Raw genomic sequence first — 18,661 nt, 5'->3', positions numbered from 1 at the left:
TTTTATGTAATTCTCACTTTTTAGGTAACATTTGAGTTTTGAAATTACACTAAATTTATTCTGACATTTGAAAAATTATTACATAATCCTTTTGTGGGATAGAACCACATCCTTTTAATGATGCTTATCATAGTAAGAAAGCTTCCCTGTGTTAGCAGGTTTCTCTAAAATACCTATTTATTTAAAACGCTGACCCCACATTTGCATTTTTAAACCCATCTAAAGTAATATCTATTTTCACTTGCCTTAATTCATTCTACTCAGTCTACCAGGGATAGATCAAAATTACTGCTTCTAAAATAAATATGTCAAATCAACCAGACAAAGTGACATGTCCTCACATAACGCATTTTTTTTTATTTTATACTATTACATTCTGTCCATTTGAAAGTGCAAAATATAGATGTGAAACAACATTTCATTCCACATGGTTAAATCTCTGTCTTAACTAGTATATCTGGTTATGTGAAGCAATGGGTAAACCAAGGCCATAGTTTAAAGAAAACAAAAGTGTACCCTTGATTTTAAAGCTTTAACATGTTACTAACTTATATCCATATTCCAAATTAACATTTTAATTAAGTTTTTATTTTAATCCCAGTATACTTAATGTACAGTGTGATATTAGTTTCAGGTATACATGACACTGTTTCCAGAATCCATTCATCACCCAGTGATCATCACTGGTGGCTTCTTAATCCCCATCTCCTATTTAACCCATCCACCTCCACTTCCACCCTCCGGTAACCATCAGTTTTTTCTCTGTAGTTGGGTCTGCTTCTTGGTTTGTCTCTCTCTCTCTCTCTCTTCTAACCATGCTCATTTCTTTTTTTTTCTTTTTGTACATTCTACATATGAATGAAATCATATGGTACTCATCTTTCTGTGACTTACTTCATTTAGCATTATAATCTTTAGCTCCATTCATGACATTGAAAATGGCAAGATTTCATTATTTATGCCTGAATAATATGTGTGTGTATATACATATCACAACTTGTTTGTCCATTCATCAATTGATGGACCACTTGAGCAGCTTCCACGACTTCACTATTGTATATAATGCTGCTATAAACACAGGAGTGTATGTATCCTTTGAATTTGTGTTCTTGTATTCTACAGATAAATACCTAGTAGTGTGATTGCTCGATCATAGAGTAGTTCTATTTTTAATTTTGAGGAAACTTCATCCTGTTTTCCACACTAGCTGCACCACTCTGCCTTCCCACTAGCAGTGCAAGGGGATTCCCTTATCTCCACATCTTCACCAACACCTGTTGTTTCTTGTGTTGCTGATTTTAAGCATTCTGGCAGGTGTTAGGTGATAGCTCATTGTAGTTCTTTGCATTTTCTTGATGGTAAGTGATGAACACATTTTTATGTGTCTTTTGGCCATCTGTATGTCTTTCTTGGAGAAATATCCATTCATGTCATCTATTCATTTTGAACTAGATTATTCATGTTTTGGGTGGTGTATAAGCTTTGTATATATTTTTTTAAGATTTTATTTATTCATTCATAGAGATGCAGAGAGAGAGAGAGAGAGAGAGAGGCAGAGACACAGGCAGAGGGAGAAGCAGGCTCCATGCAGAGCCCGAGGTGGGACTCAATCCAGGGTCTCCAGGATCACGCCCTGGGATGCAGGCGGCGCTAAACTGCTGCGCCACCGGGGCTGCCCAGCTTTGTATATTTTGGATACTAACTCTTTATTGGATATGTCACTTGTAAATATATTTTCCCATTCCATAAGCTGCCTTTTAGTTTTGTTAATTGTTTTTGTTTACTGTGCAGAAGTTTTTTATTTTGTTATGGTCCCAATACTTTATGTTTGCTTTTGTTTCCTTTGCTCCAAGAAACATATCAAGAAAAAAGTCGATATGACTGGTGTCAAAGAGGTTACTGCTGGTATTCTCTTCTAGGATTTTGATGGTTTTAGGTCTCACATTTAGGTCTTTAAACCACCTGGATTTCAATTTTCTGTATGGTGAAAGAAAGTGCCTGGTTTCTTTCCTTTGCATGAAACTGTCCAGTTTCCCAACACAATATGTTGAACAGACTGCTCTCTTCCATTGGATATTCTTTCCTACTTTGTTGAACATTAATTTACTATTTAGTTGTGGATTTATGTCTGGATTTTCTACTCTGTTCTATTGATATATGTGTCTATTTTTGTGTCTGTACCACTGTTTTGATTACTACAGCTTTGTAATATATCTTGAAGTACAGAATTATGATGTCTCTAGCTTTGCTTTTCTTTTTCAAGGTTACTTTGGCTATTAGGGTCTTTTGTGGTTCCATACAAAGTTTTCAGTTGTTTCTTTTAGTCCTATTGAAAAATACTGTTAGTATTTTGATAATGATTGTACTAAATCTATAGTTAGCTTTGGGTAGTTTACACATTTTTAAAATATTTGTTTTTCCAATCCATGAGAATGGAATATCTTTCCGTTTCTTTGTGTCATCATCAATTTCTTTTCTCAGTATTCTATACTTTTCAGAGTACAGAACTTTCACATCTTTTGTTAAGTCTATTGCTAGGATCTTATAATTTTTGCAGCAATTGGAAATGAGATTGTTTTCTTAATGTCTTTTTTTCTGCTTCATTATTGTTTTATACAAATAAAGCATTTATATACACTGATTTTGTATCCTATGACTATTGAATTCATTTATCAGCTCTAGCAGGTTTCTGTGTGTGTGTGTGTGTGTGTGTCTGTGTGTCTGTGTGTCTGTGTGTACGTAGCTTTTTAGACTATGTAGAGTATCATGTCATCTGCAAATAGGGAATATGGTACTTCTCCTTGCTGATTTGGATGCCATTTATTTCTTTTTATTGCCTGATTGCTGTGGCTAAGACTTCCAGTAGTATACTGAATAAAAGCTCTGAGAGTGATGATCACTGTCTTGTTCCTGAACTTAAGGGAAAAGCTCTCAATTTTCCTCCATCAAGCATGATGTTAACTCTGGGTTTTTTATGCATGGCCTTCATTATGTTGAGGTATGTTCTCTCTAAACCTACTTGTCTAATGATTTTTTTTTATTATGAATACAAGTACTTTGTCAAATTCTTTTTCTGCATCTATTAAAATGATCATATGGTTCTAATACTTTCTCTTACAGATATGATATATCTCATTGATTTGCAAATATTGAATCACACTTGCACCCCAGGAATAAACTCTATGTCATCATAGTGAATGATTTTAATGTATTATCAAATTCAATTTGCTAGTATTTTGTTGAGAAATTTGCATCTAAGTTCGCCAGAGATATTGGTCTCTAGGTTGTTTTTTAGTGGTATTCTTCTCTGGTCTGGTAGGGTAATGCTGGCCCAAAGAATGAATTTGGATGTTTTCCTTCCATTTCTATTTTTAGAATAGTTACAGAAGAATAGGGATTAACTCTTCTTGAAAGATAGTTTGCCTATGAACCCATGCAGTCTGGACTTGTTTCTTGGCAGGTTTTAAAAATATATATATATTATTATTATTATCTATTAAATTTCTTTGCTAGTTATCAGTCTGTTCAAATTTTCTATTTCTTCCTATTTCAGCCTTGGTAGTTGATGTGTTTTTAGGAATTTATTCATTTTATCCAGGTTGTCCAATTTGTTTTCATATAGCTTTTCATAATATTCTCATATAATTGTTTGTATTCCTATGGTATAGGTTATTTCTCTGATCTCATTTGTGACTTTATTTATTTGAATTATTTTATTACCTGATAAATTTGCATAGACACTTATCAATTTTACTAATATTTTCAAAGAACTAATTGCTGGCCTCATTAATCTGTTCTATATTTTTTCTAGTTTCTATATCATTTATAGTTTTTGAACATTTCCTTTCTTTTGCTGGTTAGTTTTGCATGCAGTTATTTTTCTAGCTCCTTTAGGTGTAAGGTTATTTGAGATTTTTCTTGCTTCATGAGGTAGGCCTGTATTGCTATAAACTTTGTAATTTAAATTCAGTTAGCCAATAAATACTGCATCATTAGTTTCAAATCTAGTTTTCAATAATTCATCAGTTGCATATAACACCCAGTGTTTATCACAGCTTCTTAGAACTGCTTTTGCCTCATCCCAGAGGTTTTTTTTCCCCCAGAGGTTTTAATACATTGTGTTTTCATTTTCATTTGTTTCCATTTGTTTTTTAAATTTCTTCTTTGATTTTCTGGTTGACCTATTCATGGTTTAGTAGCATGTTATTTAACCTCCATGTATTTGTGCTCTTTCTAGATTTCTTGTGTTGATTTCTAGTTTCATAGCTTTGTGGTCAGAAAATATGTCTGGTATGACATCAATCTTCTTGAATTTCTACAGGCTTGTTTTTTGGCCTAATATGTGATCTCTTCTCCAAAATATCCCATGTGCACTTGAAAAGAATGTGTATTCTGCTGTTTCAGGATGGAATATTCCAAATATATCTGTTCAATATACCTAGACCAGTATGTCATTGAAAGCCACTGTTACCTTGATTTTATATTTGGAAGATCTGTGAATTGATGTTAGTGGGGTTTTATAGTCTCCTACTATTATTTTATTATTACCAATTAGTTACTTTATGTTTCTTATTAAATACTGTATGTATTTAGGTGCACTTGTGTTTGGTGCTTAATTACAATTGGTATATCTTCTTGTTTGATTGTCCTATTTATTATTATATAGTGCCCTTCTTCATCTCTTGTTTCAGTCTTTTTTAAAAATCTATTTAGGAGAGCTTCACTGGCTTAGTCAGTGGAGAATGGGACTCTTGATCCTGGGGTTGTGAGTTTGAGCTCCATATTGGGTGTAAAGATTATTTAAAAATGAAATATTTGAAAAATAAATATCAGCTATTTTGTCCAATATATGTATTGCCAGTCTGACATTCACTTGAAATGTAAATGTTTCTCCATTCCAACTTTAATCTGTAGGTATCTTTTAGTATAAAATGTGTCTCTCTCTTATATGAAGCATATAGATAGATCCTGCTTTTTTTTTTCCTTAAATTTAGACTCAAGTTAGTTAATATAAAGTGTAGTACAGACTTGAAGAGTATAATTTAGTGATTCATCACTTACAGATAACACCCAGGGTTCATCACAAGTTTGATTTCCTTAATGCCCATCACCCACTTAGTCTGTCACCCCATCATAGCCCACTTAGCCCATCATCTGTTTTGTTTCTTAAATTCTACATATCAGTGAAATTATATGGTATTTTTTTCTCTGCCTTATTTCACTTAGAAAATACACTCCAGCTCCACCCATGTCCTTGTAAATGGCTTGATTACATTCTTTTTATGGCTATTTGTTTATTTATTTATTTATGAGCAAGCATGAACTATAGAGAGAGAGAGAGGGAAGGAGAGAAAATCTGAAGACTCCATAATGAGCACAGAGCCTGATGGAGTGCTTAGTCTCACCACCACAAGACCATAACCTGAGCTGAAACCAAAAGCTGGCTCCTTAACTGACTGAGACACCCAGGTGTGCCTATATAACATCTTCTTTATCCATACATCAGTCAATGGACATTTTGGCTCTTTCTATAATTTGGCTACTGTTGACAGAGCTGCTACAAACATTGCTGTGTATCTGCCCCTTTGAATCAGCATTTTTGTGCCTTTTAGATAAATACCTAGTAATACAATTGCTGGGGCATAGGGTAAATCTATTTTTAACTTTTTTTTAACTTTTTAAGGAACTTCCATACTGTTTTCCACAGTGGCTGCACCAGTTTGGATTCCTATCAACAGTGAAAGAGGGTTCACCTTTCCCCACATTCTCATCAACATCTGTTGTTTTTGTTTTGTTTATTTTAGCCATTCTCACAGTATGAGGTGGCATCTCATCGTGGTTTTGATTTGCGTTTCCCTGATGATGAATGATGTTGAATTTTTTTTTTAAGATCTTGTTTATTCATTAGAGACACAGAGAGAGAGAGGCAGAGACACAGGCAGAGGGAGAAGCAGGCTCCATGCAGGAAGCCCAATGCGGGACTTGATCCCAGAACCCCAGGATCACACCCCAAGCCAAAGGCAGATGCCCAACCACTGAGCCACCCAGGCATCCCTGAATTTCTTTTCATGTATTTTAGGCATTTATATATCTTCCTTGGAGAAATGTCTGCTCATGTCTTCTGCACACTTCTTAATTGGAGTCTTTTTGGAGTGCTGATTTTGATGAGTTTGTTATAGATTCTGAATATTAGCCCTTTATCTGATATATTATCCCATTCCTTTGGTTCTCTTATAGTTTTTTCATTGTTTTCTTTGTTGTGTAGAAGCTTTTTATCTTGATGAGGTCCTGATAGTTCATTTCTGCTTTCGTTTGCCTTGCCTCTGGAGACATGCCTAGTAAGAAGTTGCTGCTGCCATGGTCAAAGGGGTTGTTGCCTGTGTTCTTCTCTAAAATTTTGATGGTTTCATGTCTTAGACTTAGTTCTCTCATCCTTTTTAAATTTATTTTTGGGGATCCCTGGGTCGCGCAGCAGTTTGGCGCCTGCCTTTGGCCCAGGGCGCGATCCTGGAGACCCGGGATCGAATCCCACATCGGGCTCCCGGTGCCTGGAGCCTGCTTCTCCCTCTGCCTATGTCTCTGCCTCTCTCTCTCTCTCTGTGACTATCATAAATAAATTTAAAAAAATTAAAAAAAAATAAATTTATTTTTGTGTGTGATGTAAGAAAGTGGTATAACTTCATTCTCTCCATGGCACTGTCCTTTTTTTTCAGCACCATGTGTTGAAGAGACTTTTTTCCATTGGACATTTCTTTTTTTGCATTGTCAAACATTAAATTTACCACATAGTTGTGGGTGCATTTCTGGAACTCTATTCTGTTTCCTTCATCTATGAGTCTGTTTTTGTGTGAGTACCAATCTGTCTTTATAAGTATAGCTCTGTACTAGAGCTTGAGGTCTAGAATTGTGGTGTCTCCTGCTTTGCTTTTCTTTTTCAACATTCTTTTGGTTATTCAGGGTCTTTTCTGGATCCATACAAATATTAGGATTGCTTGCTCTAGTTTTGTAAAAAAAAAATCTGAAAAATTATTTTATTAAAAAAATCTGGTGTTATTTTCATCAGGATTACATTGAATGTATAGATTGCTTTGAGTATTATACAAAATTAAACAATATTTGTTCTTCCAATCCGTAAGCCCAGAATGTTTTTCCACTTCCTCCAGTCTTCTTCAATTTCTTTCAAAAGTGTTCTATTGTTTTCAGTGTATACATTTTTTGCCACTTTGGTTACATTTATTTGTAAGTATCTTACTGTTTTGGGCACAATTGTAAATGGTGTCGATTCCTTGATTTCTCTTTCTGCTGCTTTGTTATTGGTGTACGGAAATGCAACAGATTTCTCTGCATGAATTCTATATCCTGCGCCTTTGCTGAATTTATTTATAAGTTCTAGCAATTTTTTGGTGGAGTATTTTGGAGTTTTTACATAGTGTATCATATGATCTGCAAATAATTAGTGTTTGAATTCTTCCTTGCTGATTTGGAGGCCATTTCTTTTTGTTATCTGATTGCTAAGGCTAGGTGTTCCAGTATTCTGATGAACAACAGTGGTGAGAGTGGCCATCCTTGTTATGTTCCTGACCATACAAGAAAAGCTCTCAGTTTTTCCACATTGAGGATGATATTAGCTGTGGGTCTTTTGTATATGGTCTTTATGATGGTATGGTCCTTCTAGACTTACTGTACTGAGGGATTTTTATCAAGAAATGTGCTATATTTTGTCAAATGCTTTTTCTGCATCTATTCATCTATATGGTTCTTTTTCTTTCTTTTATTAATGTGGTGTATCATGTTCATTGTTTTGCAAATAATGAATCATCCCTGAAGCCATGGAATAAATTCCACTTGATCCTGGTGAATAATTATTTTAATGTATGGTTGGACTTAATTTCCTAGTAATTTATTAGTCTTTACTATTCCCCTTTTTATGCTGGCTTTACGCTTTATTTGCTATTCTTTTTCCAGCCCCTTTAGGTGTAAGGTTAGGTTGTGTATTTGAGACTTCCTTCTTGATGAAGGCCTGTATTACTATATAATTCCCTCCTAGGACAACCTTTTCTGCATACCAAAGGTTTTGGAATATTGTGTATTCATTTTCATTTGCTTCCATGTATCTTTTTCTTCTTTCTTATTTTCTTGGTTAACCCATTCATTTTTAAGTGGGATGTTCATCAACCTCCATGAATTTGTGATCCTACCACTTTTTCATTCCTGTGGTTGTAATCAAGTTTCATAGTATTGTGGTCTGAAAATAGGCATGATATGATTCAATCATTTCATACTGGTTAGGGCCTCATTTGTAATGCAGCATGTGATCTATTGTGGAGAATGTTCCATGTGTACTCAAACAGAATGTGTTTTCTGCTGCTTTAGGATGAAATGTTCTGACTATATCTGTAAAGTCCATTCATACTGGTCAAGTAAGTCATTCAATGTCATTGTTTCCTTATCAATAGTCTGCATAGACAATCTGTCCATTGCTGTGATTGGGATGTTCAAGTCCCCTACTATTACTGAATTATTATTAATGAGTTTTCATAAATGTTACTATTGATTTATATATTTGGGGACTTTCAGTTGGAACATAAATATTTACAATTGTTAGATCTTCTTATTGGATAGACCCTTTTATTATGATATATTGCCCTTCTTAATCTCTTACTATATGTTTTTGGTTTATTTTTTTAATAATAAATTTATTTTTTTATTAGTGTTCAATTTGCCAACATACAGAATAACACCCAGTGCTCATCCCGTCAAGTGCCCCCATCAGTGCCCATCACCCATTCACCACCACCCCCGCACTCATCCCCTTCCACCACCCCTAGTTCGTTTCCCAGAGTTAGGGGTCTTTATGTTCCGTCTCCCTTTCTGATATTTCCCACACATTTCTTCTCCCTTCCCTTCTATTCCCTTTCACTATTATTATATTCCCCAAATGAATGAGAACATATAATGTTTGTCCTTCTCTGATTGACTTATTTCACTCAGCATAATACCCTCCAGTTCCATCCACGTCTAAGCAAATGGTGGGTAATTGTCATTTCTAATGGCTGAGAAATATTCCATTGTATACATAAACCACATCTTCTTTATCCATTCATCTTTCGATGAACACCGAGGATCCTTCCACAGTTTGGCTATTGTGGACATTTCTGTTAGAAATATTGGGGTGCAGGTGTCCCAGTGTTTCATTACATCTGTATCTTTGGGGTAAATCCCCAACAGTGCAATTGCTCAGTCGTAGGGCAGGTCTATTTTTAACTCTTTGAGGAACCTCCACACAGTTTTCCAGAGTGGCTGCACCAGTTCACATTCCCACCAGCAGTGTAAGAGTGTTCCCTTTTCTCCGCATCCTCTCCAACATTTGTGGTTTCCTGCCTTGTTAATTTTCCCCATTCTCACTTTTGTGAGGTGGTATCTCATTGTGGTTTTGATTTGTATTTCCCTGATGCAGAGCATTTTCTCCTGTGCTTGTTGGCCATGTCTATGTCTTCCTCTGTGAAATTAATGTCCGTGTCTTTTGCCCATTTCATGATTGGATTGTTTATAGATCTTGGATACTAGCCCTGTATTTGATAGGTCATTTGGAAATATCTTCTCCCATTCTGTAGGTTGTCTTTGAGTTTTGTTGACTGTATCCTTTGTTGTGCAAAAGCTTCTTATCTTGATGAAGTCCTAATAGTTCATATTTGCTTTTGTTTCTTTTGCCTTCGTGGATGTATCTTGCAAGAAGTTAATGTGGCTGAGTTCAAAAAGGGTGTTGCCTGTGTTCTCCTCTAGGATTTTGATGGAATCTTGTCTCACATTTAGATCTTTCATCCATTTTGAGTTTATCTTTATGTATGATGTAAGAGAATGCTCTAGCTAACTTCTACTGCATGTGGATGTCCAATTTTCCCATAACCATTTATCAAAGAGACTGTCTTTCTTCCAGTGGAGAGTCTTTCCTGGTTTGTCGAATCTTAGTTGACCAAAAAGTTCAGGGTCCACTTCTAGATTCTCTTTTCTGTTCCATTGATCTATGTGTCTGTTTTTGTGCCAGTACCACACTGTCTTGATGACCACAGCTTTGCAGTACAACCTGAAATCTAGCATTGTGATGACCCCAGCTATGGTTTTCTTTTTTAATATTCCCCTGGCTATTCAGTGTCTTCTCTGATTCCACACAAATCTTAAGATTATTTGTGGCAACTCTCTGAAGAAAGTCCATGGTATTTTGATAGGGATTGCATTGAACCTCTCAATTGCCCTGGGTAACATTGACATTTTCATGATATTAATTCTTCCAATCTATGAGCATGGGATATTTTCCCATCTCCTTGTGTCTTCCTCAATTTCTTTCAGAAGTGTTCTGTGGTTTTTAGGGTATAGTACCTTTACCACTTTGGTTAGGTTTATTCCTACGTATCTTATGCTTTTGGGTGCAGTTGTAAATGGGATTGACTCCTTAATTTCTCTTTCTTCAGTCTCATTCTTAGAGTATAAAAATGCAACTAATTTGTGGGAAATGATTTAGTATCCTGCCACACTGCCAAATTGCTGTATGAGTTCTAGCAATCTTGGGGTGGGGACTTCTGGTTTTTCTATGTAGAGTATTATGTCATCTACAAAGAGGGAGAGGTTGACTTCTTCTTTGACAATTTGAATGTCTTTTATTTCTCTTTGTTCCCTGATTGCTGAGGCTTGGAATTCTAAGACTATGTTGAATAGCAGTGGTGAGAGTGGACATCCCTGGCATGTTCCTGGTCTTATGGGGATGGCTCCCTGTGTTTCCCCATTGAGAATGATATTTGCTGTGGTCTTTTCATAGATGACTTTTAAGGAGCTGAGGAATGTTCCTTCTATCCCTACACTCTAAAGAGTTTTGATCAGGAATAGATGCTGTATTTTGTCAAATGATTTATCTGCATCTATTGAGAGGATCATAGACTTCTTTTTTTCTCTTTCTGATATGATCAATCACATTGATTTCTCCATGAGTGTTGAACCAACCTTGATCCCGGGGTAAATCCCACTTGGTCACGATGAATAATCTTTTTTTAAATAATAAATTTATTTTTTATTGGAATTCAATTTGCCAACATACAGAATAACACCCAGTGCTCATCCTGTCAAGTGCCCCACTCAATGCCCGCAACCCAGTCACCCCCACCCCTGGTACGTTTCCCAGAGTTAGGAGCCTTCCATGTACAGTCTCCCTTTCTGATATTTCCTACCCATTTCTTCTCCCTCCCTTCCCCTCCATTCCCTTTCACTATTATTTATATTCCCCAAATGAATGAGAACATATAATGTTTGTCCTTCTCCGATTGACTTATTTCACTCAACATAATACCCTCCAGTTCCATCCACGTTGAAGCAAATGGTGGATATTTGTCATTTCTAATGGCTGAGTAATATTCCATTGTATACATAAACCACATCTTTATCCATTCATCTTTCGATGGACACTGAGGCTCCTTCCACAGTTTGGCCATTGTGGACATTGCTGCTAGAAACATCGGGGTGCAGGTGTCCCGGCGTTTCATTGCATCTGTATCTTTGGGGTAAATCACAAGCAGTGCAATAGTTGGGACATAGGGCAGGTCTATTTTTAACTCTTTGAGGAACCTCCACACAGTTTTCCAGAGTGGCTGCACCAGTTCACATTCCCACCAGCAGTGTAAGAGGGTTCCCTTTTCTCCACACCCTCTCCAACATTTGTGGTTTCCCGCCTTGTTAATTTTCCCCATTCTCATTGGTGTGAGTTCGTATCTCATTGTGGTTTTGATTTGTAATTCCCTGATGGCCAGTGATGCAGAGAATTTTCTCCTGTGCTTGTTGGCCATGTCTATGTCTTCCTCTGTGAGATTTCCCTTCATGTCTTTGCCCATTTCATGATTGGGTTGCTTGTTTCTTTGCTGTTGAGTTTAATAAGTTCTTTATAGATCTTGGAAACTAGCCCTTTAAATGATACGTCATTTGCAAATATCTTCTCCCATTCTGTAGGTTGTCTTTTAGTTTTATTGACTGTATCCTTTGCTGTGCAAAAGCTTCTTATCTTGATGAAGTCCCAATAGTTCATTTTTGCTTTTGTTTCTTTTGCCTTCGTGGATATATCTTGCAAGAAGTTACTGTGGCCGAGTTCAAAAAGGGTGTTGCCTGTGTTCTCCTCTAGGATTTTGATGGAATCTTGTCTCACATTTCTATCTTTCATGCATTTTGAGAGTTTATCTTTGTATATGGTGCAAGAGAGTGCTCTAGTTTCATTCTTCTGCATGTAGATTTCCAATTTTCCCAGCACCATTTATTGAAGAGACTGTTTTTCTTCCAGTGGATAGTCTTTACTCTTTTTTCGAATATTCGTTGACCATAAAGTCGTGGGTCCACTACTGGATTCTCTATTCTGTTCTATTGATCTATGTGTGTGTTTTTATGCCAGTACCACACTGTCTTGATGACCACAGCTTTGCAGTACAACCTGAAATCTGGAATTGTGATGCCCCCAGCTATGGTTTTCTTTTTTAAAATTCCCCCTGGCTATTCGGGGTCTTTTCTGATTCCACACAAATCTTAAAATAATTTGTTCTAACTCTCTGAAGAAAGTCCATGGTATTTTGATAGGGATTGCATTAAATGTGTAAATTGCCCTGGGTAACATTGACATTTTCACAATATTAATTCTGTCAATCCATGAGCATGGAATATTTTTCCATCTCTGTGCCTTCCTCAATTTCTTTCAGAAGTGTTCTATAGTTTTGAGGGTATAGATCCTTTACCTCTTTGGTTAGGTTTATTCCTAGGTATCTTATGCTTTTGGGTGCAATTGTAAATGGGATTGACTCCTTAATTTCTCTTTCTTCAGTCTCATTGTTAGTGTATAGAAATGCCACTGACTTCTGGGCATTGATTTTGTATCCTGCCACGCTGCCAAATTGCTGTATGAGTTCTAGCAATCTTGGGGTGGAAGCTTTTGGGTTTTCTATGTAGAGTATCATGTCATTGGTGAAGAGGGAGAGTTTGACGTCTTCTTTGCCAATTTGAATACCTTTAATGTCTTTTTGTTGTCTGGTTGCTGAGGCTAGGACTTCTACTACTATGTTGAATAGCACTGGTGATTGTGGACATCCCTGTCTTGTTCCTGATCAAAGGGGAAAGGTTCCCAGTGGTTCCCCATTGAGAATTTATTTTCAGTGGGCTTTTCGTAGATGGCTTTTAAAATGTTGAATAATGTTCCCTCTATCCCTACACTCTGAAGGCTTTTGATCAGGAATGGATGCTGGATTTTGTCAAAGGCTTTCTCTGCATCTATTGAGAGGATCATATGTTTATTCGTTTTTCTCTTGCTGATATGATGAATCACATTGATTGTTTTACGAGTGTTGAACCAGCCTTGTGTCCCGAGATTAAATCCTACTTGGTCATGGTGAAGAATTTTCTTAATGTACGATTGGATCCTTTTGGCTAGTATCTTGTTGAGAATTTTTGCATCCATGCTCATCAGAGATATTGGTCTATAATTCTCCATTTTGGTGGTGTCTTTTTGTGGTTTTGTAATTAAGGTGATGCTGGCCACATAGATTGAGGTTGGAAGTACTCCATCTCTTTCTTCTTTCCAAACACCATTAGTAGAATAGGTATGGTTTCTTCTTTAAACGATTGATAGAATTCCCTTGGGAGGCCATCTGGCCCTGAACTTTGTGTCTTGGGAGGTGTTTGATGACTGCTTCAATTTCCTCCCTGGTTATCAGCCTGTTCAGGTTTTCTATTTCTTCCTATTCCAGTTTGGTAGTTTGTGGTTTTGAAGAAATGTGTCCAAGGTTTCTGGATTGCATAATTTATTGGCGTAAGCTGCTCATAGTAAGTTTTTAAAATCCTTTGTATTTCCTAGGTATTGGTGGTGATCTCTCCTTTCTCATTCATGATTTTATTAATGTGAGTCTTTTCTCTCTTCTTTTTAATAAGGCTGTCTAATGGTTTATCTATCTTATTAATTCTTTCAAAGAACCAACTCCTAATTTTTTTTAATCTGTTCCACAGTTCTTCCTGTCTCAATTTTGTTGAGTTCTGCTCGAATCAGGGTATAGGATCTATTTGCTGTTTTTTCTCTAGCTCCTTTAGGTGTAAGGTTAGCTTTTGTATTTGAGTTCTTTCCAGTTTTTGGATGGATGCTTGTACTTCGATGTATTTCCCCCTCAGGACAGCTTTTGCTGTATACCAAAGGTTTTGAATGGTTGTATCTTCATTCTCATTAGTTTCCATGAATCTTTTTAATTCTTCCTTAATTTCCTGGTTGACCCTTACATCTTTTAGCAGGATGGTCCTTAACCTCTACGTGTTTGAAGTTCTTCCAAATTTCTTGTTGTGATTTAGCTCTAATTTGAAGGCATTATGGTCTGAGAATATGCAGGGGACGATCCCAATCTTTTCATATCGGTTCAGAACTGATTTGTGACCCAGTATGTGGTCTATTCTGGAAAAAGTTCCATTTGCACTTGAGAAGATTGTGTATTCAGTTGCGTTTGGATGTAAAGTTCTGTAGATATCTGTGAAATCCATCTGGTCCAATGTATCATTTAACCTCTCATTTCCTTGGAGATGTTGTTTTTAGGAGAGCTCTCGAGTGTAGAAAGCGCTACATTGAAGTCACCAAGTATAAGTGTATTATTATCTAATTATGTCTTAACTTTGGTTATTAATTGATTGATATATTTGGCAGCTCCCACTTTCGGGGCATATATATTGAGGATTGTTAAGTCCTCTTGTTGGATAGATCCTTGAAGTATGATATAGTGTCCCTCCTCATCTCTCACTACAGTCTTCGGGGTAAATTTTTGTTTATCTGATATAAGGATGGCTACCCCTGCTTTCTTTTGAGGACCATTTGAATGGTAAATGGTTCTCCAACCTTTCATTTTCAGGCTGGAGGTGTCCCTATGTCTAAAATGTGTCTCTTGTTGACAGCAAATATATGGGTCCTGCTTTCTTATCCAGTCTGATACCCTGCGCCTTTTGATGGGGTCATTAAGCCCATTCACGTTCAGAGTTACTATTGAAAGATATCAATTTAGTGTCATCATGATACCTATGCAGTCCCTGTTTTTGTGGATTGTTCCATTGGACTTCTTCTTAAAGGGGAGTTTTAAGAGTCCCCCTTAAAATTTCTTGCAGAGTTGACTTGGTGGTCACATATTCATTCAGTTTCTTCCTGTCTTGGAAGATTTTTATCTGTCCTTCTATTCTGAATGAGAGCCTTGCTGGATAAAGTATTCTTGGTTGCATGTTCTTCTCATTTTAGGACCCTGAATATATCCTGCTAGCCGTTTCTGGCCTTCCAGGTCTCTGTGGAGAGGTCTGCTGTTAATCTGATAGTCCTCCCCATATACGTTAAAGGTTTCTTGTCTCTTGCTGCTTTAAGGATCTTCTCTTTATGTTTGGAATTTGCAAGCTTCACTATTGTCAAGATGTTGAACGGTTTTTATTGATTTTAGGGGGGATCTCTCTATTTCCTGGATCTTAATGCCTGTTTCCCTTCCCAGATTAGGAAAGTTCTCAGCTATGATTTGTTCAAATACATATTCTGGACCTCTGTCCCTTGCAGCGCCCTTGGGAACCTCAATTAAACATAGATTTTTCTTCTTTAGGCTGTCATTTTTTTCCCTTAATCTATCCTCATGATCTTTTAATTGTCTCTTTTTTCCTCAGTTTCCCTCTTTGCCATCAGCTTGTCTTCTATGTCACTCACTCGTTCTTCCACCTCTTTAACCCTCGTCGTTAGGACCTCTAGTTTGGATTGCATCTCATTTAATTGCTTTTTAATTTTCAGCCTGATTAGCTCTAAATTCTGCAGTCATGAAGTCTCTTGAATCCTTTATAAGTTTTTCTAGAGCCACCAGTAGCTTTAAAATTGTGCTTCTGAATTGGCTTTCTGACATTGAATTGTATTCCAAATTTTGTAACTCTGGGAGAGAGGACTGTTTCTGATCCTTTCTTTTGTGGTTAGTTTTTCCTTCTAGTCATTTTGCTCATTGCAGAGTGTCCAAAAACAATTTGTCTTGGAAAAAGAGAGAAAAATTAAAAAGCGGGGTAAGGACAAACAGAAAACAAAAAACAAGGGGGAGTATCTTATGATTCTATATAATGTAAGCCCCTAGACTTCCCCTGGAATTTTCCAGCGCTGCTTGGTCAATAACTTGCTTTTCCCCTGTCTTTCCAGCTGGTTTGCTGGTGGAGGAGCCTGATGTGCTGATTCTCAGGTGTGTGCACCTGGGGGAGCTGTGCACCCCCAACCAGGTGCTGGGCTCAGTGGGAGCTGTTTATCCTATGAGGCCCCTACTCAGTCCCAGGTACAAAGTGACACCAGGAGGAGGAACAACAGTGGTGTCAACCAGGTCTCCAGCTCTGGAATCAGCTCCCACAGTAACAACTGCAGCTCTCAGTCTGCAGTTGTTGTTGCTCCGGGGGTAGTGGGCACGGATCTGCACAGCTCGGGGCCGCCTGGCTGCAGGAGCATCCTTGCTCACCTGTGTCCTCCCGGCCTCCGCCTGTCCGGGGGTGAGCCCTGGATCTTGGGCTGTGTCCTCCAGCACCCTGGTCTCCGGGATCTGTGCCACTGGAATCAGGCTCTTGGGGCCACGCAGCCCCCGCTCCATGGAGCCCCCACTGGAGCTGCTCCGGGGCCCTGCGGGGTGCAGGCTCCAGGACTTTAGGGAGCTCAGCCCACGGTGTGTGGTGTGCTCTCCCCTGGGGCGCAGTTCCTCTGTTTGTGCCCCTGGGAACCTGGGGGCTCCACTGCCCCTTCTGGGATACTGCCCAAGTTCCCTGCGAGAGCCTTTCTGTCCTCTTCATGCCTTTCCGTCCAGGAAGATTGGTAAAGCTCCTCCTTCTCAGGGACTGGGCTTTTCTGTACTGGCGGCCCTCGCCGCTGGCCTTAGCCCGGCTCCTCGTGGGGGCCCCTTCCCCTTGGATGCCCTTTTATTTCTTTTTTTTTTCCATCTTCCTACCTTGATAGAAGCGCGAACTCTTCTCACTGTAGCATTCCAGCTGTTCTCTCTTTAAATCTCAGGCCAGGAGAGTCTCCCGTCTCCCGTCTCCGGCCGCCACCGCCGCCTGGAGTCCTGGAGCCTGGAGCGACGTCAGTGCCATTGCAGGCATCAAAGCATTGATTAGTTTGTCCTTTGGAGGAGCAATTGGGCTTATGTTTTTGATGCTTGGATGTGCCCTTCCAATATACAACCAATACTGGCCTCTCTTTGTTCTGTTGTTTTACATCCTTTCACCTGTTCCATTCTGCATAGCGAAAAGATTAGTGGAAGACATAGATGCTATGAATAACACTTGTAAGGAACTTGCCATATTTCTTACAGCAAGCATTGTTGTCTCAGCTTTTGGACTCCCTGTTGTGTTTGCCAGAGCACATCTGATTGAGTGGGGAGCTTGTGCACTTATTCTGAACAGGAAACACAGTCATCTTTGCAACTACACTGGGCTTTTTCTTGGTCTTTGGAAGCAATGATTACTTCAGCTGGCAGCAGTGGTGAAAGGAATTACTTAACTATTGTCAAATGGACTTCTTTTTTTTTCAAATGGATTTCTTGTCATTTGTTGGCCATCCACACACACAGGAGATGGGGTAGGAATGCTGAGTGGTACAGCAAGCCTCTTGGGGGTATTCTAGGTGCTCCCTTCTCACTTTTATTGTAAGCATACTATTTTCACAGAGACTTGCTGAAGGATTAAAATTATTTTCTCTTTTGGAAAAGCTTGACTGATTTCACAATTATCTCTAGTATGCTTTTTGTGGTGTCCTGCCGAATTTAAATATTTATGTGTCCCTGTTTAGTTATTTTTTTAAATCAGTATGCAATGTTAAGCCTTTTTAAAATGTAAAAACCATTTGCATTGGTTAGGAATTAGATTTCTGCTGGCTATTACTGGGCTAAAAGATATCTTTGTCTTAAAATTATTTAACCTCCATTGCAAAAAGTTAAAAGTTTTCAATTCGTCAGAATGACATCGCTCCCAATTTTATGCAAACATGCAGACTGTTGGCATACCTTATAGCCTGTATACTCAGTGCAAATATAGCTGCATTTTTACCTCAGAGGGGCCAAGTATTAATGCCCATGCCCTCCATAAGGGTTGCTGGTTTTGCCAGTGAGCAGGTGTTTTAAGAATTGAAAATAATCTTATGGAATTGCTACAAAGGAGTGCTTTTCTTCTCAGTTGTTAGAAGAATTTATTGTTAAAGGTAAGTGTGTAAAACCAGATTTCTGAGATGGTTTTTATTTATGTTTATTATAGTTAAAGTAGAGTGAGTTGCATTGTGGGAAGAAACGACGTTGAAATTCCATGTTTTTGAATCCTCTTTCTATTTATAAGTGAAATGTTTGATCCTCTATCAGCCTTTCATATTTTACCATGTATGAAATGGACTTACATGGAACTACTACTGATAAGGGAAAGTTGTATGTTTGCGTCACCTAGACCAGAAAACCTTTACCTGTTTCCTCCTTTTAAGTTATTTTATACATTGCATATATTAAGTAAAATAACTTTTCAAATATAGTTTAATAACACTTAAATTAGAGGTGTTTATCTCACCTGGAAAGTAATTGCTATGCCATACATGCCAAGTGCCCCCTGCCCCGCAAGGCCTTGACATGATTAACAAGTGACT

General features: G+C 37.8%; 1 protein-coding gene and 1 pseudogene across 2 annotated transcripts in view; one reads left to right on the top strand and one right to left on the bottom strand.

Annotated features, from left to right (window-relative positions):
* The window catches only part of SH3BGRL (SH3 domain binding glutamate rich protein like), a 339,568-nt gene that overhangs the window by 22,708 nt on the left and 298,199 nt on the right, over window positions 1-18,661 (bottom strand). The window lies entirely within an intron of this gene.
* Window positions 1,878-17,522, top strand: LOC118353777 (leptin receptor overlapping transcript-like 1; annotated as a pseudogene).

The sequence above is a fragment of the Canis lupus genome, chromosome X (genome assembly GCF_003254725.2).
Source record: "Canis lupus dingo isolate Sandy chromosome X, ASM325472v2, whole genome shotgun sequence".
Taxonomy (NCBI): domain Eukaryota; kingdom Metazoa; phylum Chordata; class Mammalia; order Carnivora; family Canidae; genus Canis; species Canis lupus.
Note: the sequence above shows the minus strand (reverse complement) of the source record. Positions and strands in the feature narration are given on the sequence as shown.